The 25,260-nt window shown below is 39.5% G+C and overlaps 1 protein-coding gene across 2 annotated transcripts in view; it reads right to left on the bottom strand.

Annotated features, from left to right (window-relative positions):
- Window positions 1-25,260, bottom strand: part of si:cabz01090165.1 (uncharacterized protein LOC100333421 homolog) — a 533,531-nt gene that overhangs the window by 309,668 nt on the left and 198,603 nt on the right. For both annotated transcript variants that reach the window (XM_059331258.1, XM_059331257.1), the window contains exon 3: window positions 10,879-10,994. The gene's annotated coding sequence lies outside the window, so the exon portion shown is untranslated. The remainder of the gene's footprint in view (window positions 1-10,878; window positions 10,995-25,260) is intronic.

The following is a 25,260-nucleotide window of genomic DNA, read 5'->3' on the forward strand; positions in this document are numbered from 1 at the left end:
ATAACAGCCCAGTGAGGAGCAGGAAGCTGCAGAGTCGGATGTAAAACTGAAAGAGTTTAAGGTCAGACTGAGAGAAATGGAGCCGTAGAGTCTGATGTGGAGAGAGAGTCAAAGGTCGGCCATTTCTACTTCTATTAGAGAGCGTGGGCGCTGCACACATAGATTACATTTCCATCGTCCATGTGATAAATGAGCGTGATCGTATGTGGCTGCAGAGATCTGAATCACCGTAAAGAGACAGTTTTAGAGTTTTGTGCACTGTGATTTGCTCCTTGGGGAGTGAGTGAAGCCCAGAGGAATATCAGCACGTCTCCTGCTGCAGAAACTATTTATCAGCTGTGTGATCATCCTCCCAGCCCTCCTGAATTTTAACAGCTCTTTGCTTCAACCATCAATTAGGATGTTAAATCTGAGCAGAGGATGGTGTTGGACCTCCATGTGTCCAGAGACAAGGAGACAAGAGCCTGCAGAGCTCTGCACAACCACTGAGTCTGTAGTTTCAGCTCTCACCTTGTTTTAAATCAGAAGCAACTTTTTTTCAGACTGCAGCAGGTTCTCCTGGGACCGAGCTGCCGCAGCAAAACTATTTCTGTTTGTTCTGAAAATTCAAGGTTCAGTCGAGAGATCTTCAGTCATCGACAGAGAATCACAGCGAGTTCAAGTTTCTCACAATGTCAACACAACTAAAAGGTAAAGTGACTTCAGGCCTCATGCAAGAACTGATAGATTATTTAGTCACATTCACCAAAATTGTTCTATTTTTTTATTTTCTCTCAGTGTTCCAGAGCTGCTGATGGAAAATAACGTGATATTTGCAATTAACATGACTGCATTCAGTGAATATGTGAACATTTTTACATATTTAACATGTTTAACCTAATAAACTACTGGAAATTTTGATCCTTAACAACTCGTACTTATTAGATAATTAAGTATACTATATAACAGAAACATAGTGAAGAAGCAGTGTACGGTCATGGAAAAAATTACAAGACCACCCTTGTTTTCTTCAATTAATCATTCTTGTTAATACCTGGTATAGCTAAAGATACATGTGTTTGCATTTGTACAAATATAGCTGATATGAGTTTAATTTAAGAGCTGATATCTAGACATTTCCCATGGTTTTCTTCAGAATGATTTTGGTTATTATAAAGAAAACCATGGAAAATGTCTAGATATCAGCTCTTAAATGTACATTTATTTTATTTTTTTGTCATTTTTGCATCCATATTTGGTAATTTTGTGTCTTTTTTTAACATAATTTTTACATCTAATTTTGGTCAATTTTTGTCTATTTTTTTTAATAATTGTGTGTCTTTTTAGTCATTTTTACATCTTTTTTTAGTCATTTTTACATCTTCAGTCATGGAAACATTCTTGATAATAACCAAAATCATTATCAATAAAACCACAGAAAATGTCTAGATATCAGCTCTTAAATTAAACTCTTATCAGCTATTTTTGTTGTTATCCTTATATTTGTCCAAACAAATGTACCTTTAGTTGTACCAGGCATTAAAATGAACAAGAAACTGAAGAAAATAGGGGTGGTCTAATATTTTTTTCCATGAATGTAAGTCCAGTGTTTCCTCTAGGGTTTGCTTCTGCAGCGGGGGTGAGGTTGCTGGGAGGATTAAACACAAATGTTTGCCTCAATTTATGCTGGAAATGTCTTGATTTTTGTAAAGGAAAGCCAGGTGACAACTCCCAGTATAAACATGTAATGCAATACAGCATAACACAGTAAAGCTCTCATCCATTCTGTAATTCTTTCAAATATTTTTACACATCTTAGTCCTCAGCTGCCACCGTACAAAACAATGTTTACAGACAAGTTGAGAAGCTATGACCACAGTAATAAAACAGTGAAGAGAAATACAATTCATGATAAGCAGATGTCAGTAAGGAGCAGACGAAGTGAATGCACAGCACCTTCATGCTCTCTACAACTTGTAATTCCTTTGCAAAGCTGCCGGACGGCCGAATATTTAGCAGATCATCACGCAGAAAGTCATTATTCCCCAGCAGGACAACATGTTCTTGTACTGTGAAGTAAAGACGTGACACGGCAAATAAACACTGTCGTACACAATCGTTTACTTCACTTTACAGTTTGAAGACACAAAAGGATGCACATATACCGAGAGGAATGGGAAAAAGGAAACACCTGGGTGGAAAAATTGCGTGATAACATCTATAAAGTGCACTGCATGGTGTGCCGACGCTCTTTTTCCGTAGCCCATGTTGGACTGACTGACCTGAAACAACATGCTTCCAGTACTGCGGTCACGCCATCTGCACTTTAAATTTTAGAGTGCAATTAAATTGCACTTTACGGTAGTTTGTTTGTCATGCAGCTGCATGACTCCAAAAAAGCCATTCAATTGTATTCATCCTGCTCAAATAAAATAAGTACCAAATTGTTATCAGCAAACTTCACTGTATTCTTGAAGACCAGGTCCCCATGTGTTCATGACATGAATTTCATGCCTTTTTTCTGCAAATTTGGAATTATGGAATGCCAAAACCTTCCAAAATGGCCATTCAATTGCATGCTGCATTTTAAAAGCCAATAAAAGGAGTAAATGAAATTGTTATCAGCAAACTCTACTACACCTTTAAAGACTCGGTCCCCATTGTTATTTTGTATTAAAGTGACTTGCTGGATAATAATTATTTTTACATGTATTCATGTCACACAAAAATATGCATCTAATTCAATTCAGGTGCGAATCAAATTGTTAAAAAAATCGTTTCACTCACAAAAAAGGGGCTAAAAAAGTTCCCCACGCCAGGACGGGTGAAGGCGATCAGGTCGTCCGGCCCTGCCAATGAGGTGTCCCTTATTTATTTTTCAGGGAGTTGGCATCCCTACGTCCATGGAGTCTGGCTAAGAAAACAATGTTCTTGTGCTGTTATTTTTCTGCATGTCTCTCTGAGTGATGGACGTGAATATCGCGGAGACGTTGAGGGAATATACTTTCGTAGCTCAAAGTGAGTTGTTTATTCTGTATTGTTGTGTTGTTGTCCTTGCGTTGACCCCGGACAGTAAAGACATTTTGTTCATAAACATTTACGTTCCAGCCCTTTTGGCTCCCTGCTGAGATGGTGAGGAGATAATTGGGTTACATGTCACTGTCATTTTTTTATCAGCTGTGTTATTAATATCAGCGGAGCTTCACTCCCACTGAAACTGTCCCTGCTGAAAGCTGCTGCTGGGGATTAATGGGCGTAACAAATGATGGAGAAAATTGAAAAGGATCAGGAATATCCAATGACGGATTCTCTGAGAAGACGCTGCTATCACACACACTCAGCCGCTGATTGGCTGAGAGTGGACCCCTTCATCTTCCCTGTTCTGCACTAATCAGATGGAGATTACAGAGAGGGAACACACACACACACACACACACAAACACACGCACACACGCACGCGCACACACACACACACACACACACACACACACACACACACACAGAGTTAACCAGCTCCCTACGGGTGCTGCACCCACCCTGCTCTATTCTAAGAGGAAATGGCTCACAATTACATTTGCAGGGCTATCTTGTGTGTGTGTGTGTGTGTGTGTGTGTGTGTGCATATTTTGAACTGGAAGGACACTTTGTACGTGTGTTTGCACAAGGTAGAGAGGCTAAATCAGAGCGAGAGGGGAGTAGAGGCTCTCCTGTCATCCTGATGTGTAATCATGATCTTCAGTCCACACAGAGAGAGAGAGTGTCCTCCTCTCAGCTGCTGCATATTAAACTCAGAGAGAGGCAGGAGCAGCAGTTGGCCCGTGGGACGGAGCGAAGACACCGACACTGAGAGGGACACAAGTCAAGAGCGTCACTCCCTCTGGGATTAAACTCACTGAATATGGAGCAAGTCGCTGCATTATTAAAAGAGCTCTCCAGCCATCGAGGAGCACTCTTTCACCAAGTTGGAGGACGAGAGAGACAGATATTTATATATTTAGACCCTCGTGTGTCTCCAAAAAACTAAAAACTCTGTCATTAGATCCTCTCTGACTGATGACACCAACATCTACACACACATCTTTCCATCTTTCTTTTACTCCAAATCTTTGGAAGGCATTAAAATTAACAAGAAATTGAAGAAAACAAGGGTAGTCTAATCATTTTTCCATGACTGTGTATGTTTTTAATCAGATACTAGTAGTTTTTATCTGCAAAAAAATATTGTAAGATTGGGTTGATTGGTGAAACAAGCAAATACTTTCTGACTGATATTCGGGATATGAGTGTGCCTTTAAATTCCATTTCCACACTTGTTCTTGTCAGCTTAATAAAAACAAAAGTACAAATTGAAATCTCAGGAAAGTGAGGAGCAGTAACTGGCAAATGGACCTGCACTTATATATTGCTTTTCTAGTGGCTTTGCCACCACTCAAAGCACTTTACACTGCAGACTGCAGTCATTCACCCTTTCACACACACATTCATACTGGTGGCAGAGGCTACCCTAAACGGTGCCACATGCCACCATTGGGAATTCATTCACACACCGATGAACGCAGCATCAGGAACAATTTGGGGTTCAGTATCTTGCTCAAGGACACTTCGACATGTAGGCTGTCATGGTCAGGGATCGAACCACTAACCCTTCGATTGGTGGCAATCCGCTCTACCAACTGAGCCACAGCCGCCCCTAACCTTGGTATAACATCTGCAGATGGTGCTTGACAAGATTATTTTTGTTGGATAAGAGAATCAGAATTATTCAATCATCCTGAGACAAAACACAGCCTGTGTCCCTGCATGTGTTCTCCGCCCGCTCAGTTTACCACCTGAGCCTCAGAGCAAGCAGGACAGAAATGTCTCTTTACCCCCAGAATCTCCTCTTTCAGCTCTGATTTCATGCCCCAGCATGCTGCTGTAACACAGAACAAGATTCCTTCTTTTATGGACACAGGAATATTTATTCCCTCTTTTGTCCGTCACTGCAGCTCTGCAATCCTCTTACTGCTCTTCCTCTTGGACACTTGTACTGTGGGTGATGCAGGAATTGCGGCTTATTGCAGCTTATGATTTAGCAGTCATTGTGAGTCACTCTGGATAAGTTAGCTAAACGACTCAACTGTAAAGCTGCACTGAGAAATTTTATTTTGTATAATGGCTGCACAGAGTTTGGAATAAAGTCGTGCAGCGACAAGAGAAGAAGGGTCAAACTCAGGACTCAACTTAACATCTTAGAATTAAACAATATAGTATAATTATATATCATGCAACAATTAAAATAAAACCAACTTCACAAATATTTTTGAATCACTCAGTATGGATGTTTACCACCTTTGAGAGCTGACACATACGGGACTTCTGTCTTGATACCAAAAGAGGGGAAATAGACATTTTTTTTGTGGGTTGTGAGCAAATTTTGCACGGTTGCAACTATGGTTATGCCTGTCATGATAATTACTATATCCACTAATCATTTGATATATAGAAATGGACACGATAGTTTTTTTCTGGACTCTGACTTTTTGTGCTTTTTGTGTTGTGTTTAATGTAATGCTACAAATGTTTGACAAGCAGTATGAATTGCCAAAAAAAACTATATTTATATACTATATAGTATATATACTATTATTTATATTTTATTTATCTAAGATATTTTAATATTTCTTTTCCACATTTCAATTCCAATGTTTAATATTCTCAAGATTAAAAAAATAATTCTTGTGGAAAAGGATAAACTTGTTATGCTCTAATATCGTTTGAAAAGTAAAACAACATCGATACAACGATACTATTATTTATCGTGATAGTTTCTGGGAAAATATATCGTCCTAAAAAATCTGTTATTGTGACAGGCCTAACTACATTTTATTATACCTTTTAACATAATGCATTGTCAAACAATTCTAAAAATAAAAATGAATAAAATAAATCACAAAATAAACAATAACTCGTTGTGAAGTATCAGTCAGTCTCTGACAATTTAAATAAATCATAAATAAATAAAAAGAAAATAAATAGCTATTTATAAATCCCTCCAAGCATTGTTTTCTGCACTATATATTATGTAAATTGGCATTTTATAAACTGCTTACATTTTCTGTGGTAAGTAAACACTGAGATCCACACATGGATGGTCTGTCCCGTCCTTTAAATCTATTTAGGAAAACACACGCTCACACTCACTGTGTGTGTGTGTGTGTGTTTGTGTGTGTGTGTGTGTCTGTGTGTGTGTGGGCACAGACAGCTCAGTGTGAAGGCTCACTCATAAAAGAAATCTCAAAGTGAGCAGACTCACGCTGATACACACTTTTTCATGAAGAAAAACACCCACAGAGAAACACGTACACACACACACACACACACACACTGAACACACAATCAAAGGTCAGGTGTGTGTGTGTCTGTTAACAAACACTAATAGAAGGAGTCTTGTCTTAACAACAGCAGTGTAAGCTGTAACACAGATGTGGGTTCAGTGGATAAACTGATTCCAGACTTGTCTGTCAGAACCAGGATCACAGTGTCCCCCTGTGGGAAACCAGAGTGCACTGTGGGAAATGAACCATAGTGACATCCTGCTGTCACAGAGCAGCCAGACTGTGGATCCAAGGCACCAAACCAGATAACAACTGGGATTCTGGGATTCAGATATCTATATGAATGCATGTTATTAAACCTGTCACTTTGTCTCCTCTCCTTTACAGTTTTTTACGATTGAATAAACACTAAAATCTAATGTTTTGCCCAATTATCAAAACCTTACACTCAAGGAGCAAAACTTGGCCCCAGATTTGCACCACTGTAAGCACAATGAGTCCGTTCACACTTTGTGCAAAACAATACACACAGTGATTTGAAACACTAACACACACGTCTATGCATTAGACACAGAAGTATATCAAGATTTCACTTCCTTGCAATTCTAAAGCACTGACTGTCAAATTACCACACCTATGAGCCAGTTGATTGAACACTGCCATCAGGTGTGCAAACACAAGATTGCTTAATTGTAGACACACCAATCAGGTTTAAGCACTATAAAAATGCAGCAAGTGAGTTCACCAAACTTAACCAAAATGGAATGAAGAGGAAGAGGAAGAGTGAGGATGAGAGGGGGAATCGGAGAAGGAGGAGGCAGAGGCCGTGCCAGAGGCCGTGGCCGAGGAAGAGGAAGAGGAAGAGGAAGAGGAAGACTTCAAGCAGGAGGAGGTGAAGCTCAAAGGAGAAGAGGTCCAACTTTAAGCAATTAAATTCGTGCAACTCTTGTGGACCATGTTGTGAACCATGGATTGACGCTGAGGGAGGCTGGACTGAAAGTCCAGCCAAATCTCAGCAGATTCACCGTGGCATCTGTCATAAGGGCATTCAGACTGGAAAACAGGTAAAAAAATTACCTGTTTACAGCTTCTTACTGTATGCACCCCATATCAGCACTTTTGATACCCCTTCCTGTGACATTTTACAGTAGGTTACATGTATTTTGTTCTACATAGGATTGAGGGTCAAGTACAACAAGGAGGAAGGGCTCCCATTTTCACACCACTGCAGGAGAGGGAGATTGTGAATATGGTTTTGGCAAATAATGCCATCAGGCTTCGTGAAATCCAGGCCAAAATTATTGAAGACCAAATCATCTTTCAGAATGTGAATCAGGTCTCTCTGTCCACCATAGCTCGTATCCTGAAGGCACATCAGGTACAAATGAAACAGATGTACCGAGTGCCTTTTGAGAGGAACTCAGAGAGGGTCAAACAGCTGCGGCATGAGTATGTGGAGGTATGTATTGTTCATTTTAGCACTCTGATGTTGCATACTGCACACATAACCTTTTTTTTTACATGTAAATGTACTGTACACTAAATCTATGCTGAACTACACAATCTTGTATTTCACTGTATTTTAGAGAGTTTTACAAATGGATACTGAGGCCATTCAGCATGAGTTCATCTACATAGACGAGGCGGGGTTCAACCTCTCAAAGGTCAGAAGGAGGGGAAGAAATGTAATTGGCCAGAGGGCAATTATTAGTGTCCCGGGGCAGCGTGGGGGTAACATCACCCTTTGCGTGGCAATCACCCAGAATGGGGTCCTCCACCGCCATGCCAACAAGGGTCCGTATAAAACACCTCACATCCTTACATTTTTGGACAGAGTATACAACCTCACAATCATGAATAACATGCAGATCCAATACGTTGTCACCTGGGACAATGTTTCATTCCACCGCTCTGCTCTGGTTCAGAACTGGTTTACGCAGCACCCACATTTCACAGTCCTTTTCCTGCCACCATATTCTCCATTTCTTAACCCAATTGAAGAAATTTTCTCGGCATGGCGGTGGAAGGTTTACGATCTGCACCCCCTGGCTTGGGTAGCCCTCATTCAGGCCATGGAGGAGGCCTGTGACCAGATTGAGGCCACAGCCATACAGGGGTGGATACGGCATGCACGGCGATTCTTTCCCCGCTGTCTTGCAAATGAGGATATCGCCTGTGATGTGGATGAAATTCTCTGGCCAGATCCAGCTAGGAGAAGAGACCAACAGTAGCAATTTATGTGCTGTGTTTTCTTTTTTGGGGGGGTTCTTTTTTTGTACAGGATAAAATGTTATGTTCATGAAAACTGGGAAATGTTTTTTTTTTTTTCGCCATGTTGGCTTGAGTATATGTAAAAAAATAAATAACATTGTCAACAGCATTAGTCTTGTGTCCTGTGTGGTGTCTACAGTAATGCATACAAGTGTTCACTGTGTGTATTGTTTTGCAAAAAGTGTGAGCAGACATTGTGTTTACAGTTGTGCAAATCCGAGCGATGTTTTGCAAATTCACTGTGTGCTTCACCCATACTACTCTATGCACTTAGAAGCAGAATTAGCCGAAAGTGTTTAAGGTTTTCAACAGCAGAGTGTAACTGGTGCAAACAGAGTTAAGTCATATGCAACGTGTGTGTTTCATATGGTAAAAAAATATGGTTTTGATAAGTTAGTGTATAGTTTTTACAAGAGTGGTTCATTTTGCAAAGGAGTTAAGGTGTTTTGCTAATTGGGTATGTGGTTGTGCTATTCGTGTGTTGGGTTTTGCTAAACAAAACAAAACAATCAAAATTGTGTTTATTCAATCATAAAAAACTGTAATCAGTGTGCGTGTCTCTGAGGGCGGGGCTCTGCACACACATACACACACACACACACACACACACACACACACACACACACACACACACTATGCAGAGCAGAGAGATGACTCAGCTGTCTGCTAACATGTTGCTCTTACTAACTAGTTTGGTTGAATTTGTGCTCCGTCAGCATTTCTCTAAGGTTATAGGCCTGGTTAGGCTCTAAAAGACAGTTTAATGAGGAAATAATTGATGTAAATAGATTCTGTGCCTTTTCATTAGGTTATTTTGTGCCTTTTCGATAATTGTGTGTCCTTTTTTGGTCATTTTACATCTTCCTTTTGTCATTTTATGTATTTCTTGGTTAGCTATTTCTGGTCAATTTGTGTCCTTTTTTTAAGTGTCTTTTGTGGGCATTCTGTGTCTTTTTGTCCTTTTATGCCCTTTGTGTGTCTTTTTTTGTCATTGTATTCCCTTTTTTGTCATTTTGTGTATTTTATTTGGTCATTTTGTGTCTTTTTTGGTCATTTTATTGCCTTTTTTGATCATGCCATTTTCGGTCTTTTATTTTTTACGTCTCCTGGTGAAAGTCCTGGTTTGTTTGTCTGTTGTGAAAGTCCAGATATGTCAGAAAACTGAACAGTCCTAGCTGCTGTGTTTCAACAACGTGAGGCTGAATAAAGATGCATGCAGGTTGATGTTCAGCTGGGCTGTACAGTCTGCTAGTCGCCTGGCTAATTAATGCATCATAAAGTGCCATAGGCTAAAGCTAATACTGATGGGGAGCAGAAAACCCGCAACACTCTCAGCTGGGAACAGTGAAATATCTGGATCACGCTCAGTTACTGAAGCTAACATCACCAAACACTGTGCAGGAGCATCAGAGCCGACAGAGGGCTGAAGCTCAGCGTGTAGAGCGTGTGTTGCATGTTACCATCAAAGGTTTGATGGTAACATGCAACACACACTCAAGTGTCCTTGAGAAACACACTCGACCTCAGATTGCTCCTGATGGGTGGAGATGCTTTGAAGAGAAGTGTTTTCTAGAAGACTAATCTCAGTCTAGACGTGAGAACAGATCCAGTCAGACCCGGTTTTCATTTAGCAGTAACATGTGGTCTGAGTTACCCGAACGTGATTGGACAGCTCGAAATACAGGAGAAAACACTGTCAGGATGCATTGAGATCAGAAAAACCACATTGGGAGGTGGTTCATGTGTCCACGTTAGCGACCGCCAACTCACCTGCCGCCCCCTGCCGATCAATCTGTGAGTTTTTTAATGATGAATGAATTACTGAGTTTAATTTGATCCAAAAGTTATTTAAACACAAAACACATTTAAATATGAAGATTACTGTGGAAACTAACCTCATGCCTCTCCGGGGGCTAACACATTGACATTATCTTTACAGTTTAATCTCAGTTAAGTTAGTTTTATGATTGACAGGATCAAGTCTCTTTTCGTCCTTTCAAAATAAAAGCGTCCGTTATCATTTTTATTTTTGCGCATGTATGCATGCATCAATAAATCGATTAATTGATCATTAACGTTATAGCGATGAGGAACTGTAAGCGGTGCATCTGTCCGCTGCACACACGTAATCAGCTGTGCTCCATGCAGACATTTCTCAAACTTTATTTTGTAGGCTAAGGAAAATTTGAATCGCAACCAGCCGATATATGGTTAAAAACAGCAGCACGTCTTAAACACAAACACAAATGTGTGATTAGTTACCTGCCAGGTAAGTTGTTGATGACTCACACACAGAATCAGTTAGACCTACCTGAAGCAGAAGGTCCTCAGGTAGAGTCGGTCCTTTTCCACTGAATTCACATTCCAGTCACATCACCGGCCTCAGGGTTACAACAGGACGACAAGATAACAAGGACAACCTCCTACCTGCAGCACAGAGAGGAGAGGAGGAGTAGAAGGAGGAGGAGAGAGAGACAAGAGGAGGAGGAGGGATGGAAAGGAGAAAGAGAGAAATGTCAACATGTTGCATCATTAATTCATCAGCATTCCTGAAGCTTCCCTCCTTCTGTCTTCTGTCCCTGCTCTCTCTCTCTCTCTTTCTCTCTCTCTCTCTCTCTCTCTCTCCTTCAAACTTCCTCAGCAGGACGTACAGAAAGTGTGAAGGGAAAATCCTGAGTCGCATTTTAAGAAAAAGGTTATTTTCATGAAATGTACTATGTAGTATTTTACAGGATTGTTAAGTGTAAATGCTATAAAATAGTTAAATCACTTAAAAAAAGTTGAAATCTGTAAATTATTATAACAATTTCTGATTTTTTAAATGTACATTATTATTTACATTATTATTGACATTTACAGTGTGATTAAATGTCTAAGTGGTAATGTTAAATTACAGTGAAATGTATGTCAAAATGCAAAAAAAAATGCACATGATATTGCTGAATGTAGACTTAAGGAAACTTTATGTTTTCTTACAGTAAAATTTAAAAATTGAATGTAAATGGTAAAAAGTTAATATATTATCCACATTTTAAAGACATTTTCTGTAAAAGAACAGTTGTTTGGCAACTTTTGCTGCCAAACACTTTTTTTGCAATTTCTTTTGTAGTGCAGTGAGTTTTTAGAGTTTTATGGAGGAGCACCTTCAGTAATAAAAAATGGGGGCGGGAAATGATGATTCAGACTTAATTATTTCTAATCAGCTCTTATTAATCTGTTATTATATAAAACTTACCCACTTTATGCTGATCCCACACAGTTTGGGGTCAAAACCTGCAATTTTTCCAACATGGTCTCACAGGAATCCGTGAAATAGCCACGGATTCGCTTAACTCAAAATCCGTGGAATAGCCACGGAATCACTCAAATTTCTGTGAAACTGACACAGATTTTCGCTACAATGCAAGTTAATGACAGTCATATCCCGTGGCTCCGTTAAATACACAGAGGATCAGGGAGATTTCAAAATAAAACACAGTGGATTGTGTTTTTCTGTCGAGATCTTTGCCACAAAGTGATTATGTACATTCACTGAGTGAATATTTAGAAAATAAAACATATATTTCTCGTTAGAAATGTAATCAAAATCCATTTTTATGCAGAAACTATGTCAAAATATTGATTTTTTCACTAAAAATGAGAGAACTGTCCGTCATGTTTTTTGTTCTGACCGCCGGAACCTTGAAAGTCACGTGACTTGGACAAAAAACCAATAGGAAAAAATAATTTATCATTAACTTGCAATGTAGCGAAACCGTGTCAGTTTCACGGAAATTTGAGTTAAGCAAATCCGTGGCTATTTCACGGATTCCTGTGAGACCAGGTTGAGGTTTTCTCATGCATTATTTTCACCTATACTGCATATGAATATTTCTGCATCCGGGGATTCCTAAACCGTCTGTGAGCTGCATAAATTGGGTCTGACTGGAAAGCTGAGACTGTGCAAAAAAATGCATTATTTTATGTCTCAGATTCTCTTTTTTAACTTGTTTTAATTTTAAGAAGGAGTCTGAGATCAAGTTTTAACACGACAGAGAAGATGTTGGCATCTTATTAAACTTCTATGGGTACGCTGACGAGGCTCCTCTTTACAGACATGCCTGCTTTATGCACATAAATATGCAGTTTGGGGCAGAAACCTGCATTTTTTCTGCTGCAGTGAAATTTATTTTGTCCTATTTTATGTTAATATAGACAACAAGACATTTTCGACGTGATATGCCCACTTTATGCACCTTTCCAAAACAGTTTTGGGCAGAAACCACAGTCTCTGCAGTGAAATGTGTTATTTTGAACTATTGCACATGAATCTTTGTTCATCCTGGAGTCCCTAAACAGTCTGTGAGCTGCATAAATTGGGTCTGACTGGAAAGGTGAGACTCTTGTGGATTCAATGAGCCCAATGTTCTTCATGTGTGATGATGTTAGTGAGTGAAACTTGAGCTCAGTGTATAAAATGAGCTGCTGTGACCTCTAGGATAATCACAGCCTCATGAAACTTTACAGCCACAAACTAGAGACTAGAGCATTCAGAAGATCAATGGCTGAGACACTAGATTCACAATAAGGGGCTTTCTCAGCAGACAAGACAACACAAGCGCTGCCATACAATCACACAGAAAATGCCATCCTTGCACCCTCCAAAATGTCAAAAGCTGTGTCTGCTGTTCCTCAAAGTCTTGGTGTCTTTTATTACTTTATAAAAGGTTTACTGACATTATAAAGGGGTAAATGTATGCAGGATGACTCATTGGTTATTTTAACATTTCACTGGCAAAGAAAGGAATCTTGTTATATAAATACTCAACAAAAATGCTTTTTTGGGGGCTTTTTTTGCCAACAATCAGCAGTCATTCCTTCTGTGAAAGAGTTTTGTCTCGAGCTGCTGACATTTACTCCAACATTCAACAATAATATAGAGAAAAATCCATCAGAGGAGAAGAACAGATGCAGCTTTCTGCAGATGAAAGAGACGTTGTTTTGAGTAAGTGGCACGACTTTTCGCTTCGCTCCGCTGAAAAGCTCCGACGCTCCTCATCACTCTGTCCACCTACACACTGTAACCTGCAGCTGATTGCTCATGTTTGCTCTCTTGGGTTTCTCCTGAGGCATTGTGGGAAATGCAAGAAACCGCTAACTGAAGTTGACGAGGAAGGTTGAGGGAAAGCGGGTGCACCAAAAAAATAAATTAGAAGGTTTTCTCCACAGAAGAGCTGCTGGAACACAAAGAGCATCACAGCCTGATATAAAACGAAACGCCTGGAGCTGCAGGTTTCTGCACAGTGTGATGTCAGAGCGGCGTGGGCGAGGTGTAGGTGACGCTTCGTCTATCGGAGGAATACTTAAATCACTTCCTATACACTGAAAATTTTATATTTCTTTCTCTAATATACAAAGTATAGAGTATATAGAATATATAGTTGTGGAAAAAAATATTAGACCACCCTTTTTCTTCAAGTTATTGTTCATTTTAATACCTGGTACAACTAAAGGTACATTTGTTTGGCCAAATATAATGATAACAACAAAAATAGCTCATACGAGTTTGATTTAAGAGCTGATATCTAGACATCTTCCATGGTTTTCTTGATAATGATTATGGTTAGAAAACAAAGGTGGTCTAATCATTTTTCCCATGACTGTATGTTTTATTTGAAGAAATGCCACTTGTTTTATTGGGTTGGATTGGCTCCAGGCCTGAAGGGATATACTTCTGTTTACTTTAGTTAATTTAGTTTGCACGGCCATAAAAAAAAATACAAGAAAGGTAATTAAACAAGGTGATAAAACGCAGCTATAACAGAAGAACACAGCAGAAACACAATTTGTGCAGCACAGATAAATGACTGCTGTAATAACTGCTGCTCGAAAACAAAAAGAGAAATACAAGAAAGCCCTGACGATAAGGTGCAGCTGAGTTAGATAACAGAAGACTTTTAAAACACACGACTGAGAAATAAGCAGAAAGCAGCATAAATAACGTTGGAGTTGAAGAGAAGCGTCCCGAGGGAAGTGAGCAGGAGGAGGAAGAGACGGAGGGTGAATCAAATAAACAGCAAATGACTGTTGACAACAGAAAACTTTCCACAAATTAAATTCAAACTCTCAAAGTGTCCAAAACAATGGAACTCTGACAATCCTCCCTGTGTCATAGAGCTCTACTGTTGTCCAAAAGTTATTAAAAACTCAGTGATCCCAAACACTGATACTCACTGCAGCACAACATGTGGATACATTCGTCGCTGAAAATAGTCCCAACAAATGACTCCGTAAGATTCACTGCTGTTCACACAAATCATTTTTACATCTATTTTTGGTCATTTTATACTCCTTTTGTCATTTCGTGTCTTTTTTGGTCATTTTTACATCCATTCTTTGTCTTTTTTTTGTCCTTTTTGATAATGTTGTGTATGTTTTTGGTCATTTTGTACCTTTTTTGGTATTTTTACATCTATTTTTGATATTTTTACATCTATTTTTGGTCATTTTGTGTTTTTTAGGGGTAATTTTTCATCTATCTTTGGTCAATCTGTGTCTATTTCTGTCATTTTGTGTCTTTTTTGGTCTTTTTTACATCTATTTTTGGTCATTTTGTGTTTTTTTAAATCATTTTTACATCTATTTTTGATTAATTTGTGTCTATTTCGAAAATTTTGTGTCCTTTATTGTTAATTTTAAAATTTTCTTTGGCTATTTTACGTCCTTTTTTACGTCTCCTGGTGAAAGTCCTGTTTTTTTTGTTTGTTGTGGAAGTCCAGATAGGTCAGAAAACCGAACATTGTTGTTTCTGGATTAATAATATCAATGAAATACATGGAATGATTTGTGGGGAGGTTGTGGTTTAGAGAATATATAAAAGTGTGCACTTTGTACATTAGATTTAATTAATGCTGATATAATATTTGTAACTTTTGAGTGTGCATTTATTTAATGCACACTCAATTTCATATTTCATTATTAGGGCCACGGGGCAATCGCACCGAGCACTGGACCCTACAGCAATAGCTGGATTAGCTGGATTTTTTCTTCTTTCTCTTCCGTACACAATTTTCGTCCTGCTACGATACTCAAATTATATATCAAAACGTGCGGTTTGATCGGGATTGGTGTGCTATTACTTTTCTCTATGGAATACAAATTTTTCGCATTTGCATTAAAGTGAATGGGACTGCTGAAAAAATGAGTGAAAAAGAATAATAATTGGAGATTTTCGAACGTCTACTTCTCCAGCATGATTTCACCTAGAGACTCCATTTGAACTTTAAACAGTAGACACAAGTTTTGTGTATCGGTGTATTAATCCATGTTTTGATAGGTCATATAGTTTTTTATCAATCCCTGTTCAATGACCATGATCATTTTTGGAGAAATTCTGAGATTACACTGGGTGTGTATTGCATGGAATGTTCTTGTGTGACATCATCACGCTCAGTGTGTAGAGGGAAAGAAAGAATTGTCAAAAAATAAATTTGAAAACTGCGCTCCAGGCCGCAAATTCCACTCTACAGAAATAATTTATACATAGAAACGTAGGAAAATTTGTCTTCTCACCCACAATCCTCTGATAAAGCTGTCAGAGTTATAGTTTGGGCGTAGGACGCACAGATGCGCCACCAACACGCACCGACAGCCCTTTCATCCTTTCATCCATCTCTCACAGAAAGAGAGAACCACACACACACACAGACAGACAGACATACAGACAGACAGGCAGACACATACACCCAGGTTACTTTATGTGATTACATTTACAGATACACACACACATGCACGCATAAGTGCGTACACTCCTCCAGATACACATGTTACACACAGACACACACACACACACACACGCTCACACACACACACACACACACACACACACACACACACACACACACACACAATAAATGCCAATAAACCAATCTAAAGTATGCAGCAATAACTCCAACATGATGCTGATGTGGAAAAAGTCTGACTTCATCATGCTTTGTCAGGTCTGTCTGCAAGAACACAAGGAAACGTTAAAATGATGGTTTTCTGAATGGAGTCTGGTTGATCAGAGCGATGCTGTGCAAAAAAATACTCAACGCCTGGCATAGTTAGACTATTATATCTGAAATGAAACTATACAGTATATTTAAGAGTCTTGGTATTAAAGAAGTGTTTTCGAGAGGGATTTTTGGACAATGTTGAAAATACAGGATAATCCCAGCTTTATCTTCCAGGAAACACGAGTGAAAGAAACAATCCTGGAAAAACAACATGAAGAAACAACGACGCCTCTCTCAGCATGATTCCTGTGAGCTCAGAGTCAGCGTGAGGTTTATGTGAGGTGGCACTTTCACCTTTATGTGCGACACTCGTGAAGACGAGGGGCGGATTAGCAGAGAGATTAGCTGGAATGTATTCTGAGAGGAAGAGAGGAGCGATAAGAATAATCAGAGATAGAGGAGGTGAGGTGTGAGATAAGAGTAGAGGACAGCGAGCAGCAGACAGGTGTCTCTCTGCCCATCAGCGCTGCTCTGACTGACAGCTGGATTAGCATTAGCAGCGATACACGACAGCGGATTAGCGTTAGTACGGCCCGGACGCTACACAGAGAGGGATTAGCTTTAGCACAGGCTAATGCTGCAGGCTAACAGATTAGCAGGAGCTATAGCTGCGAGCAACAGTCTGACTCCAGACCACCAAACAGCATCTCACTGTCTCTGAAATACTTTTCATCAGAAATAATAAATATTTATATTCAGAGTTAAATTCAAAACTTAAAACTCAAATTTACCATCAATTGCATTTCTGTATGGGTTTTCCTCCTGCTTGCTCAGGTTTCTCCCATGATTTAACACCAGTAAAATAATAAAATAAACAACAATAAACCAATCCTCTGATGAGACACACCGGTGCAGCATCAATGCCGGTCCCGGGTAAGCCCGGGTAAATAGAGAGGGTATAATATTGTGACATTATGATGTAACACTGAAGCTGATAAAAAAAAATAATTTACATAATAAAAAAGTTCCAAATGTTATTTTACACACTGTTTTGTAATCAATATGTGACCCTCATCACTAATGAGCTCACAATTATTTTTTTAAATGTTTTAATATTTACTGGTATTGTAAGTTCATTTTTAACAGACGGTTTAATGATTATATGAAATATAAACCCAAATAATTAAATAAATGAACAAATAAGGCCAGGGGCGGATCTATGGGTGGGCCTGGGTGTGCACAGGCCCACCCAGATTGACAGCTTGCCCACCCAGTAAGATTCATGAAAAAAAAATAAAAAAATAAAAAAATTATTATAATTCATACGAATTATCATAGACTCTGCTTTCAATGTTTAATTGTTATTTCTGTTTCTTGTGGACATTAAAACTTTTAATTTAAAAAATGAATAAAAAAGTTGCGCGACATACACATTCACTAGCGGTCAGAAGGCGGGAGGCAGGGAGCTGGACTTTAAACATGGCGAAACAATTATCTTTAAACCGGTTTTTAAAAAAACCACGTCTACAGATTGAGGAAAGTTTAACTGGGGGGCTGAGGTGTGTTGCCGTGGGCGTGTCTATACCTGCTGAATGTAACCGCTGTGAAACAATCACAAAATAACGTTTTATTTCTCTGGTTAATAACAGCTTTATCGAGGCCGGCGCTCGCTCTCTGTTGTTGTTACTCTATGTCTCTCTACCAAAGCTCTCTCTCTCTCTCTTTCTCTTTCTCTCTCTCTCTCTCCTCTCTCCTCTCTCTCTAATCATCGGACACAATTAAACTTCTTCGTGTCATTATTTTGCGGTGTAAATTGCGAGTCGGACTCAGATTTATAAGATATTTGTGTGTGTACAGGTGCTGCGCGATCGATAGACAGAGACCGTGTCACTCAGTTTAATCTTGTAAATAAAACTTTCGGTCCAATTAAATTTTCCCTCTATTGACGTAAACGACGTGAAGTGAGGAGAGAGAGAGAGATGGGCGGCGGCTCCTTCCCGACCCAGGACCTTCTCTCTCCCTCTGACCCGCCGGAATAGAACAGCACCGTCTCGGTGTTCCGAGTTCCTCAAAACAGGCTCTATATCATGATTTCAATTCTTTGTAAAATCAGATGTTCAGAAGCAGTGAGCACCCCTATATAGTCAGAATTATATGATCTTTATATGATTGTATTTATTTAATTTGGGCACCCACGGGCAAAAATATAAATCGGCGCCCATGTTTACAGTGGTCCGACAGATTATTTTTTTTAGCTTTAAAAAATAATCAGGCCCACCCAGATGTTTGCAGGCCTACCCATTAGCTACGTTCTGGCTCCGCCACTGAATAAGGCTATGAAATGAATCCTAAAACTAGCTGAAAGGACAACATCCCAAGAGCATTTTCTTTTTTTTTGTTGGCGCAATTATTCAATTACTTTTTGAAAGACAATGTCAAAGCACTTGATTTGAAGTTTAGAAAAAAAATGTCCTTGTTCTAAACTTCACTCTGCATATTTATCTGTTTTCTGGATAAATTGAGTAAAATGTACATTTCCTCAGCACAACAGTTTATTTCTTCTGGAATGTTTAACAATTAACACTATACTTTTACTTTAATAACTATTGATGACTAATAGCGGAGTGGCACAGTGGAAGCGTGCTGGGCCCAGAACCTGGAGGTCGATGGATCAGAACCATCCCCTGCTATTTTTTTTTTTTTTGAGAAATGGCATTTTCAAAGGAACTTATTATTAAGATTCCTTTTCCAACAAGTTCTTGTTCTCCTGGATTTCCTGTCAAGGCACACTGACGTCTCATGCTTTTATTCTACTAAAATACTGAGTAGTTACTGTGTGGGGCTTTTACTGAAAAACAGCCTTTGCCTTGGTTTCCATTTCAAATACAGTCACTGAATTCTGCTCAACTACTAAGCTTTATTTACTTTGTGGGGATTTTATTTTGAAAATAAGCCCTGTTCTGGGTTTTCACAAATCCTCTGTTTAAATTGTGTGCTTTTTCAGAATTCGTAATGGTTGTACAAGTGCATCTCAATAATTTAGAATATACTATTTATATATATATATATATATATATATATATATATATATATATATATATATATATATAATATATATATATAGCTTTTGTTTAATGGTTAATATGGCTGCTAGATAAAGAGTTTGATGTGAATGTTTGTAAAAAAGTTTCAGCCTATATTTTTACTGTGATGCTCTGGATCTGTACACGACTGGGATGACTGAAAACTTGGAAATGAACAAAAGGATAATAGCTGTCAACAGAACAAAAATACAGAAGAACCCATTTCATTGTGAGGAGCGAGTTGAGCCTAATCATTTGTGACTCTGTTACACAAGCAGCTGTCAAGTGTCACATGTAATTACAGAGGAGCTGCCACTCTAATAAACATGTTACAGTTACAGAGCGCCGTGCTGTGCCACCGCCACCGCCACCAGGGGCCCAAAACAAAGACATGAAACTACTGGAGAGAGAGCGAGAGAGAGAGAGCGAGAGAGAGTGAGAGAGAGAGAGAGAGAGAGAGAGAGAGAGAGAGAGAGAGAGAGAGAGAGAGGGCATGGAAGAGACTAGATTTTTTTTTTTTGCTGTGGTCGAGGAATCAGAAATGTAGGTCACTGAGTTATCGCTCTGTTTTCTGTTCACTAGCCTTTAATAAACTGCTGATTATACAGAAAGCGGAAACAGCCGGAGCTCCTTCCACCTGTTCCAGTCTCTTTATGACCAGCAGCATGATCATTAAAATGTTTATTAGTGGGACTCGCTAAATGCTGATGAGTTTTGTTGGTGTTCTGAGATGTAAGAATAATCAAATACATTTAATTAGGATCATAAAGCTGTTGGACGGTCATAAAGGGGCAGCTAAATAATCAACAAAGAAAAAAATTAAGCGTGCATTGTTTCACTGCAGCTGGAATTCAATGCGTTTGGTTTTAAATGCAAACATTTCCTCTGAAATAATGTTGGATTTTTTGATTTTCTTATTTACTTGATGAAGTAAAAGGTATTTTTTCACCCTGCTGCATATAATACACAGGAGCGTTTCGAAAAGCAGCTGCAGGACATCGTAAGGTTCATTGTTGTAACAAAAAGCTGCAGGTTGTTTGAATTTCTAAACAAAACAAAAAAAGAAAGCTTAAAAAGTAAATAAATGCACAAAATGCAATGCAACAGATCTGCTTTTAACATGGTTTAATGGTGATGTTAAAATTGATGAATAAAACCATACATGGAGATTTAAAAAAAAAAAAAAACACTAATTGACAAAATACCCGAGAGTTGTGAGCACATGTAACATGTTTATTATATATATAAACATGCAAAATATAAATATGGATTATACAAACCAATACAAACAGCATTGTTGTGGTTTAATTTTATCAGATGAGAAATGCAAACAATCCTGTAAACATTTGACGACACAAAGCAAACTAAATAAAGAACACACACACAATCAGCAATAATCCAGCAGCTACAGACACAGATAACACACACACACACACACACACACACACACGTTGCTGTGTACATGAGATTTGTTCCTCCCACATATAAAATATCTGCTAATACTGTATACAATGCACTGCTCATTGCAATAATCCCTCTGTAACTCAGATAACTCACTGCAGGGTGTGTGTGTGTGTGTGTGTGTGTGTGTGTGTGTGTGTGTGTGTGTGTGTGGCTGTCTGTGTTTGAGCTGAACAGTTTGTGACACTGACAGAGAACAAGGAGAGAGTTCAGACATTCAATATCTAACAACATAAAATCTGATTTTGAAAATGATGTTTTTTTAAAGGTAAACATGGTGAAGGATTGGTGGATCATATGTATTAGGGATGGCCGTTTGGGAGAAACCTGCCAACTTGAACATCTATAACGTTAACGATCGTTTAATCAATAAACTAACTCTTGAGATGAAACTGTAAAGATAACGTCAAGGAGTTCAATGTTTTATGTTTTAGCCCCGAAGAGGCATGAGGTTAGTTTTCACACTAATCTGCATATATAACTGTGTTTTGTGTTTAAATATGTTTTGAATCAAATTAATCTCAGTAATTCATGCTGGTGAAGTTTGATACAGCAAGCTATAATTTTGCTCAAATTATATTGTATTTATTTATTGATTCTCTTTCTTTCTTTCTTTCTTTCTTTCTTTCTTTCTTTCTATATATATTTATTGTATTTCTGTGTTTTATAATTGTTTTTGCAACTTTCAGTTTTCAAACTGTAGCTTTATACAACCTAAGCTCAGCTCATTGACTGATTGACATACGGCCACAGAACTGATTGCTCGGCGTGTTTCAGTTCAGTGATACTGATACGCAGTCAACGATACAATTAAAAGATACACAGATTGATTAAATGATCTTAATGACCATTACAGACAAACACACACACACACACACACACACACACACACACACACACACACAGGTGTTCATATGTTCAGCATGTCTTACTAAGGAGAATATCTGCAAAGCTGCTGTTCTTTTTCAGTTCTGTTAACTTCTGCTCATTCTATATGAAGAGAAGCTCACACTGGTCGATCATAGGTATATACCACATACATCCTGTAAGCCTGCTCTAATCTGCAGACTGATCGTGCAGTTATTACTCAGATTCAGGCTCAGGGGTCAGTGTCAGAGCACTGGGGGAAGGTTAGCCTCATGGAAGAGGAAAGAAATTAATCAAATCAATCCCGCCGTGTTCAGATCTGTATCACTTGAATAACAACATAAGAGGGCTGCAAACAGCTGATGTTAGACAAAAACAGCGAAGTGCTTCAGAGTGTAAGACAACATTAACAAATATAAATATGAGGATTAATAACAGAAGGGATTGGATTTAGTTAGAATGGATAAGAATCCCTTGGAAATATGAAAGTCCCATTACTAAGAACAACCAGTTTGCAATAGAGATAAGGTGGAGTTATCAGTCTGAAAGGTGCAGACATGTTGTATAAAGCCAGAAGGATGATAATAAAGAGCAATTTATTAATTTAATAACAAATTTATTCAAATAGCTCCTGAAACGATCCTTAACTGAAATCTTCTTGTTTAGAAAACCTAAAAGTATGTCTTTAAACTTCTGCAGATAAAGTTATTATCCACTATCTGACATAACAACGACCAAAGACCAAAGACCAGGTCAGTCCCACGTCCTGTTTACGTCCTGAAGCTATAGCACCGCCTCCTATCTCCTTGTCTCATCTGATGCCTCCTGTGTCCTTGTCTCCTCTTTTATATCCTTGTCTCCTCTGCTGTCTCCTGTTTCCTTGTCTCCTATTCTATATCTTTGTCTCCTCTTCTATCTCCTTGTCTCCTCTTCTCCTCTTCTATTTTCTTGTCTCCTGAGTCCTCTCATCTGCTGTCTCCTGTGTCCTTGTCTCCTTTCCTGTCTCATTGTCTCCTCTTCTGTCTCCTTGTCTTCTCTTCTATCTCCTTGTCTCCTCTGCCCTTGTCACATATCTCCTTGTCTCCTCTTCTATATCCTTGTCTCCTTTTCCATCTCCTTGTTTCCTCTTCCATCTCCTTGTCCCCTCTTCTATCTCCTATATCCTTGTCTCCTCCTCTATCTCCTTGTCTCCTCTTCCATCTCCTTGTCTCCTCCTCTATGCCCTGGTCTCTTATTCTATCTCCTTCTCTCCTCTTCTGTCTCCTTGTCTCCTCTTCTATCTCTTTGTCCGCTCTTCTATCTCCTTGTCTCCTCTTCCATCTCCTTGTCTCCTATGCCCTTGTCTCCTATATCCTTGTCTTCTTTTCTATCTCCTTGTCTCCCTCTCTATCTCCTTGTCTCCTCTTCTATCTCCTTGTCTCCTCTTAAATATCCTTGTCTCCTCTTCTATATCCTTGTCTCCTATGCCCTTGTCTCCTATATCCTTGTCTTCTCTTCTATCTCCTTGTCTCCCCCTCTATCTCCTTGTCTCCTCTTCTTTCTCCTTGTCTCCTCTTAAATATCCTTGTCTCCTCTTCTATATCCTTGTCTCCTATGCCCTTGTCTCCTATCTCCTTGTCTTCTCTTCTATCTCCTTGTCTCCCCCTCTATCTCCTTGTCTCCTCTTCTATCTCCTTGTCTCCTCTTAAATATCCTTGTCTCCTCTTCTATATCCTTGTCTCCTCTGCCCTAATCTCCTATCTCCTTGTCTTCTCCTCTATCTCCTTGTCTTCTCTTTTATGTCCTTGTCTCCTCTTCCATCTCCTTGTCTCCTCCTCTATCTTCTTGTATCCTCTTCCATCTACTTGTCTCCTCTTTTAACTCCTTGCCTCCGCTTCTATATCCTTGTATCCTCTGCAGTCTCCTGTCTCTCTTCTTTTGTCCTTGTCTCCTTGCAGGGCTCATCCTTCCTATGTGTCTATGTTTGCGTGTGTGTGTGTCTGCAGCAGGCTGTCAGGCTGACGGATGGTGTGTGTTTGATGGTGTCGGGGGTTTGATGGTCGGTCTTGTTATCTGTCATCCCAGCGAACAGGAAACTCAATCTCAGTTTCAGCCACAAAATGGTTTCCCCCGGCAACGCCCCCTCGTCGTGGAAACAACACGTAAAGTGGTGCTCTCTCGCCGCGTTCAATCCAACGAGCTGCCATCTGTCAGCACCCGTCACTGTCGCAGTGTGTGTGTGTGTGTGTGTGTGTGTGTGTAAGAGAGAAAAATGGAAATGCGTGTAAGATAGATAGTGAGTGTGTGTCAGTGTCAATGTCAAGGTGTTTTACTGTGTGTGTGTGTGTGTGTGTGTGTGCACACATCTGTGTGTGTGTCTCTGTTTGTGTGTGTGCGCGTGTGTGTCTCAGTGTGTGTGTGTGTGTGTGTGTGTGCGCGTGTCTCTGTGTGTGTCTGTGTGTCTCAGTCTGTGAGTGTGTGTGTGTGTGCTACAAACAAGGTGCAACAGAGAGGTGATGTGCACCCCATTATTCAGTTAGCCGCCGATCGATAGCATGCTAGTGTTAGCGGGCTAACAAGAACAAGACCAACTCGCCACTGCATATGGCTCCCACCACAGAGTTCATGGTCCTAAAGGGGGAACTCCAGGCGATGGAACGCCTCATCAATGAGCTCCTCCAGCGGAATTCTGAGCTGTGCTACCGCCTGGCAATCCTCGAAGCTCCGGACACTCAGCGGTCCTCGGTGGTGGCGGCTCCCAAAGATGTCCTCGCCACATCTGCCAACCCTGATGTCCCCCCCATATCGGACGCTCACTCTTCCTCGTGGTCGTCTATTGATAAGACGCAGAAATGGATCTCTCTCCCCCTGTTTACGTCTGACATAGAAGATGATGATGGTCTCATTCCGCTGTCAAACTTCTTCGCTCCGCTAGCTGAGCTAACGCTACCGGCTACACGCTCAAACAACACACTGGAGCTTCCAGCCGTGCTGGAACAACATGTTCTTTTGAACAGACATTTTATTGCTGCAGGTGATATCTTTCATACTACCAGTTCGGTCAGTAATTTTAATCCTACTCTTGCAAATACTAGTCCCCATAGCTTTTCTTTTAGGCCCTTCACTAGATCTGAAGTTCTCAGTGCTCTGTGTAGTCTTGATCCTAGGAAGCCTACTGGGGCTGACCAGTTGAATACTCGAACTTCTGATACTAGCTGCACCTGTTATTGTTGACATCCCTTTGCACATTTTTAATCTAACCCTTTTAACTGGTTGTATTCCTCATATAAGGAAAACAGCATTTGTAACTCCTCTGCACAAAGGTGG

The sequence above is a fragment of the Centropristis striata genome, chromosome 4, assembly GCF_030273125.1.
Source record: "Centropristis striata isolate RG_2023a ecotype Rhode Island chromosome 4, C.striata_1.0, whole genome shotgun sequence".
Classification (NCBI taxonomy): domain Eukaryota; kingdom Metazoa; phylum Chordata; class Actinopteri; order Perciformes; family Serranidae; genus Centropristis; species Centropristis striata.